Source organism: Platalea leucorodia (genome assembly GCF_965183815.1).
Source record: "Platalea leucorodia genome assembly, chromosome: 5".
Lineage (NCBI taxonomy): Eukaryota > Metazoa > Chordata > Aves > Pelecaniformes > Threskiornithidae > Platalea > Platalea leucorodia.
Genome location: NC_138827.1, coordinates 18,682,274 through 18,689,194, shown reverse-complemented (window position 1 = coordinate 18,689,194; position 6,921 = coordinate 18,682,274).

Below are 6,921 nucleotides of genomic sequence, written 5' to 3'. Positions count from 1 at the left end.
AGAGCACAGCCTCAGAGGGTAGCCGTGTCCCCAGTGCTCGTCAGTGGCTACGCTTCCCATCACGGTGGCAGCCAAAAGCTGCGTCATATGGATGCCGCAGGCTGGCTCCCAGATCTTTCTCTGGGGTACCTGAGAATCCACAACACGGACAAAGCCTTGCAGTCACGCATTCGTTCGAGCAAAGCCAGACCTCGGCAGGAGCTGTAAAGCATATGACACTTCAACCAGTGGTAATTTTAGAAAACCTTGTATTTTGAAAGGCTTCCCAGAGCAAAACAAAAGCCTTTTCAAATAAACTAAGTGGTGCCAATCCTGCAAGAAATCAGTTGTATTGACTGGTCAAACTTTATACCCAATAACTGCAGTTCTAATAAGGAAAACATCATTTGATTGAGAGCAAGGCTGCTGAAGCATAGCATTCCCCTGCAGCGTGCCTGTAAGGCCTCTCTGGTCGGTAACCGGGGATGTGTGTCCTGCCGCACGCTTTTTGGCATGAACACTCACTTTAAACTCTTTGGAAAAGCACAGGTTTTCTGTAGGTGCTTTTTGCATCTACTTCTCAGGGCAGGCACAGCACCTTTTCTCCTTGTATGAATAATCCTCGGGAGGCAGAAAGCAACAGAGCAGCTGTAGAAACGTATTACTTCCTCGTGAGTTAAATACTAAAGTCTACTGAACACCTGAGTCATCTTAAGCACAGAAAACTACCCAGGACGGTATGAAAATCAGGTCTGACACACACTAAACATCATAAACTCAAAGCATTTGAGAAACTCAGCTTGGAGGTTATGGGAACAACAGGCAGTAAAATTTGTGGTTCAGCGATCCCCTCCGCCGCCGCTGCAGCCGCTGCTCCGGTGGGAGCCCCAATCTCTTCCCATGGGGACAGCATTCCCAGGAGACTCGTGGCGAGCGGTGGGAGCCTGGCTAGCCCCAGGCAGGGCTCAGGAGCAGGCAGCGCCCTGCTCGCCAGCACTGCAGGGGAGCGGCTGCGGTACGCGAAAACACAGCGAAGGCGCAGGCAGCATCACAGGCACAACACTGCCTCGGCGCCGGGGCGAAGGATGGGCTGGGGAGAGGCGTCGAAACAAAGCTGCAGCAGGCAGGTGCCAGTGACTCACTGGGCAAGGCTGCCTGCACACCAGGACCGGCCTTTTGGAGCAGAGGAGACGCAGCGGGCGAACCTCGCTCAGCGTTTCCGCAGCTCGCAGCAGCAGCCGCTGCCGGAGGGGAGAAAGTTGCCGGTGACGGAGGAGCTGCTGGGAGGGGGGGCTGAGGAGGAAAACCTAGCTGCACAGAGAAGGTTTGCTGGACGGCGGGAATCCACTGGTGCCTCTCCCAGCAAATGATGCCCAGACAGAAATGGGGCTTGAAAACACAGGGAGCCTTCTCCGTCCTGCTGGGGAACAGACACCTCCGTACACCACATTATGGAGCCTGCTGGCCATACCCAGGGCTAGCTTTGTCTCAATACACATTTGTCCCGTAACAGCCTTCAGGGACACAGACCAAATCTGTTTTTTTCAGAGAAATCTTCCCAACCAACCCTAACCCAAATAGCTCAGGTGTTTTCCTTGTGGATGCCTGATTTCTGTAGTTCCTGGCCTGGCCTGGCCTAGCCCCCAAAGGAGCACTGCAAAGGCTACACGGGCTCTCGCCCTGCCACGAGGAATTTGGAGATTGGTTTGTCCGAGCTGTGGTGGAAGCACTTACGGAGCAGGCATCAGTCCTGCTGCTGTCCTCGCCTGCTGGTGGCTTTCCCAATGCTTCCAGCTCCTTTGACACAAGTTTACCAACACCTGCCATGAAAACCATGGAGAGAGGGGCAGCTGTACAGAAACAAAGTCCAGTTGCAGTAGCAGGACTTGCTGCTTAAGTACTTTTGAGAATCAAAACTGCTGGGCAAAGGCTTTTCCTGGGTGGAAAACAAGTCTCACCCTGACTCTGCTTATTTCACGGCTTGGCACGAACAGCCAGTGCAAAAGTGACTCAAAGACAGTACGGCCAAATGTGGGAAGGATGTGTGGTTTCCCTATCAGACAGAATTTCACCTGGTAATCCAGAGAAAAATGGGAGCATCCAGCCTTGCAGCTGACCAGGATGAAAAACTTGCCCAGGATGTGACAGTGAACAATAAGACACAGATTCCTTGGAAAACACATCTGAGATGCAGCCCAGCCCCATCCCGATCCCAGCTGGCCAAGGCACCACCACCCCCAGCCACACGGGATGCAGCAACCCTGGGATGTCAGCCTGGAGGGCTCCAGCCTCTCTCAGGGCAAAGGGATGGCTGCCCAAAGCTGCTCCCAGCAGATGCAGCCGGGCAGCACTGATGGGGTTAAAGGCTACCAGGGGCCCCCTTCCACCTGGGTGACATTGCAGTGGTCCACAAACAGGTTTGGGAGTTAAATGCCTCATTAATGTAAATGGGGCTGGGCTGGGGAAAGTCATCTCCAGCACATGCCTATGGAAAACCCTTTCAGGCTCTGAGCCTCCACTTGTGCCCTGCAATAAGGTGCAGCTCTGGGGAGGCCAGGACACGGCTGGAGATTGTGGATGTTTTAATTTTACCCTTTCACCTTCAGGGCAGGGTGAGCCAGCACAGTAACTATCATCATGGGGGGGGGGGGGGGGGGGGGGGGCGGGGGTAGGGGGGGTAGGTTCTCCTCCAGACACCCACGAAGGAGCTCACAGGGCTACGGCAGCTCTGCTGCTGCCGTGTTCTCCAGTCAGACCTCCCAGGTAACACCCAAGCCAGGGGCTCTGCCCTGCAAGAGCCCACCCATGCCTCCTGCTCAGCCGAAGCCCCGCAGTCTGGGAAATCGGTGCTACCTCACCAGCAGCAGCCACCAGACCCCAGTAGCCCGTGCATGACACGCTAAAGTGACAGGCGTTCTCGACACGCAGCAGTGACTTCCCTCTGCTTGGAGCTGCGGCCAGAGCGCCCCAGACCAGCGCTGCTCCTGGGGCTCAAACCAGCTCGGGAGGCTGCGGCAACTGGGTGTGCAATACAGAGGGTGCTGGCAGGCAGGTACTTTATTGTACAAAATTGTTGCCTTGGCTTGAAAGTCCCACTGCCCATCTCGGGCGACACCACAGCAGCAAGCGCCATGCGGCCGGAGCTGGGCAGCTCCCTGGAGCAATTCCCCAGCGCCAGATGCCGGGTCTGAGCCATCCCCGCCAGCCTGGCCTGTGCTCAGGGCTTTGCAGAAGCGTTTTTGAGCAGCCTCAGCCCCAGGAGGGGTGCTGACAGCCGGAGCATCCCGAGCACAGGCCCGAGCCACGGCAGTGCTGGAGCAGTTTCAGGCAAGCATGAGTCAGAGGTTAACCCATGATTGCAGCAGCTGCCCTCTGCAGTGACATGCCATGACACAGCTCCAGCACTAATCCCGACGCTGGCATCTCCCTGCAAACAGGATGGACCGGGAGGTGCGGAGTCATCGCCGATTCCCCACACCTCCGCTGGCACACGCGGGTGACACCGTCAGAGGGGCTGGGCAGGCAGTGCTGGTTGCGGCTGACGAACCCCAGGAAGAGTGAGAGTTGGGGCTGAGTGTGACCTATGCCTCAGGAGGGGAAGGAGAGAAGAAATCCCAGGCCAGGCTGGGCAACCCCATCGGAGAAACCAGACTTCCGTCCTATGCAGGGGGAGCCTGGATCTGCTGCTCCAGCCATGGGGCAGCGCTCGTCCTGGCTCTCCCCGCTGCTCACCAACATCTCCTGGTGCTCCATGCTGTGCTGGTGCCTCAATGCCACGCTGCTCCGGAGGGCAGCGCCAGTAACAGCCATCTCCTCTGCCAGACACCCACACCTGCCTGCCCAGCCCTGCCTGCACACCAGTGTGCGCTCGCCAGCCCGACCCGGCCGGCCCTGCGAGCCCCGCGAGCCACACACACACACTGGGCTCTGCTCAGCTGCTCTCTAGGTGGGGGCTGCCAGGTGTTGGGCTGCACTTGCTGGCCCACGGCCACACAATTGCTCCCAAAATGAGCGCTGGTCTGCAGCAATCAGCACTGCATGCGCAGGATGCTCGATGCTTTCTGAAGCAACAGCACAATTATCCAACCACATTGCTCCTGAACATCTTTTCTCTTGGGACTGCTGCTTTCTGGCAGCAAGGGCACCCCGATCCCTTGGGTTTTTTGTGAAATCTCTTTCTCCATCTGTCCCCCTTCTTCCCAAAAGCCAAGGCTCTTCTCCCACATCCCGCTCATCCCACTCATCCGCTCATCTCACTGCAGAGCACGTGGGGGGGCATCCCACTCATCCCACTCATCCATCTCCAGAGCAGTGGGGGCTCAGGACACCCCGGCCCCGGGGAGCTGGGGGTGGCACTGGGGGCAGTGGTGGCGGTGGTGGCGGTGGGGGAGGTTGGGGCAGCGGGCAGGGGCTCTGCCGGCATCCCTGCAGTGCAGGACGGAATGCCGCATGGCGGGTTCCTGCAGCAGCCGGCCACGCTGTGCTGGGGCTCTTCCCTTCGGCCCAGGCAAGAGCAGCCATGGGCTCTGGGCACTGACCCGGCAGCCATGCCTGCTCCCCGGCCCGGTTGCAACACAGGTGGAGGTATAAACAGGGAAACACACCCGCCCTCAGGCCTGCAGACAACATGTTCTTGGCATTTTGTCCTCTCTTGTATCATCACCCGTGCTTTGGCACTTTCCTGTAACACTCCCAGGGATAGACCTTGTCTATCCCAGTCTTACACTCCTGCCTCAGCTTCCCTTCCAGAAGAAGCTGGGTGGGAGCCGCATCCCCCCCAGAGGCCAAGCCTCCCCGCGCTGCCGGGCATGCAGGCAGGCTGCTGGCCCTGCGCAGCTCTCCATGCGTGCTTCCCCCAGCCCCATGCCCCTCCAGACACCATTTTCACCCTGGCTGCCTTGCCGTCAGGCGGTGTTCCTGAAAGCAACGGGACACAAAGTGCAGGAGGGGATGCTCGACAGCGAAGACCCCGTCAGGCCGAGTGACACAAACCAGTGTCGTCCCTGACCTGCCTGCCTGGCGCCCACCTGAGAGCAAACCTCCAGGCAGCGGAACAAGCCCAGCCCCATCCAGCATGCTGATATGGGATCACTTCTGTCTCCTTCCACTCATATACTTTGTCCAAATATCTTTCCAGAGATGGAAAAACATGTGTGTTCACTGGATTTATTCACCTGCAATTTAAAACCTGCCACAGTCTCAGTGGAGATGCGATCACCATGAAGCGTGGCTTGAATGTGGATACTGGCCAGAGCCACGGTGAATCACACTGTTTTCACAACGCCTCTTGCAGCAGTACCTTCCTCGCTTGTGCTTTAAGACCTTCTCACTCAAGTTTACATAATGAATCCTGAAAGGTACAACCTGTTCCCCTAGATAATCACAAAGAGTAATCATCCCTCGCTCTTGTTATAAAAAAGTCATCAGTCACAAAATATTTCACGTTTCCCCCAGAACATGGGAGAGGACCTTAAAGCACCAGCCCACAGGATCTTTACGGTGCTCCCGCCTGGCCGGCACCACACTGGTGCTCCCTGGCCTGCGCCAGGACAGCGTGGCATCCCCAGGGCCTGAGGCCGCCCGCAGCTACCGCATCTTTAGACACTGGAGTCATGACAGGCTGGTTATTTTTTCCAGTAAACTTCTACGGCAGAAAAGGCAAATGAGTGCAACTAATTCCCTGTCACACCAATTAGTTACGGAGCAAGTCTGGGGAAACCCCGCTGTTGACAAACCGCTGCCTGAGCACGCAGCCTGCCGCGGTCCTGCGCCGAGAGCCTGCTCGGTTTCGCCCACACGGAGGAGCGCAGCCTTGGTGGGGCAAGCCGAGATTCAATGATCAATGTCATTAACACTCAGGCTGAAAGGAGCCCTACCTGAGCTGGGTTTTGCCCCATCCCACCTGTTCTGGAGCCAACAGCTTGGCTCACAGAATTGCACAGAGCAGTGGTACCCACGCCCGGCAGCGCAAGCCCCTCTCCTGCCAGCCGCCAGCTGACCGCGCTGTGCCAGGCGTGCGGGAGCTGGACCCAGGGGGGCCGCTTCCCTCCCCTCTTCTGCTGCTTGTAAAACAAAACCAGTCTCAGTTTTACTGCCTGATCTTTGTAACGCAAACAGAGGTCAGTTAAAAAGGTTTTATACGCAGCGGTTACCGGTGTAGGTTGGCTGGTGAGATGCTTGCTATCATTTGACTGTGATTTTACTGGTCACAACTAAATTACTCTATTTTGTTTAGTGACAGCGCGTCTCTGAAAGTGCACCCGATAAACCGAGCAATTAAAAAGTGCTGAATGAGCCTGTTTGCACCCTGCATGGGAACAGATGATGCCCTGCTTCCCCCGGCAGAGCAGAGCAGAAGCAGCCTCCCTGCTGCCGGGGCTGCGGCGCCGACCACCAACACGGGCTGAGCGATGGTGATGGGGACCGGCACGCTCCTCCTTTACAGCAGGGCTGCCTGCAAACCCCAGAGCCGTCCGACTGGAAGCCAGGCCACAGACGTGACTAATATTTAGCACGTACATCTCGCAGGTCCTGCTAAATGGCAATCTAATTAGCGGGTGCGTGTGCGCTGGCGGTGCCTATCGTCGGCTGTGGGCAGGGCGCTGGCCACGCCATCCTGGCACCCGGGCTGGGAGAGGGGCTGCCCGGGAGGGCACTCCGGCAGAGGCCAGGCAGGTAACGCAGGGCAGCAAAGCCACGGCACTTCTCCCATTTCTGGAGCCCAAAGAGCCTTTTCAAATCCTCATGAAATCCCTAGCACCGAGGAGTGACCTCGGGTCTGACAGCCACCGCTGCAGCTGTGCCAGGCTGGGACTCCCCACCGGGACCTCAGCCCCCACCGTGCCGAAGGGCATAATTTGGCCAAAAGCAATGCAAATTTACATAGACCCAGATATGAATGAGTCATATGGTTTTTCTGGTGACCTGAACTAAGTCCTAGCC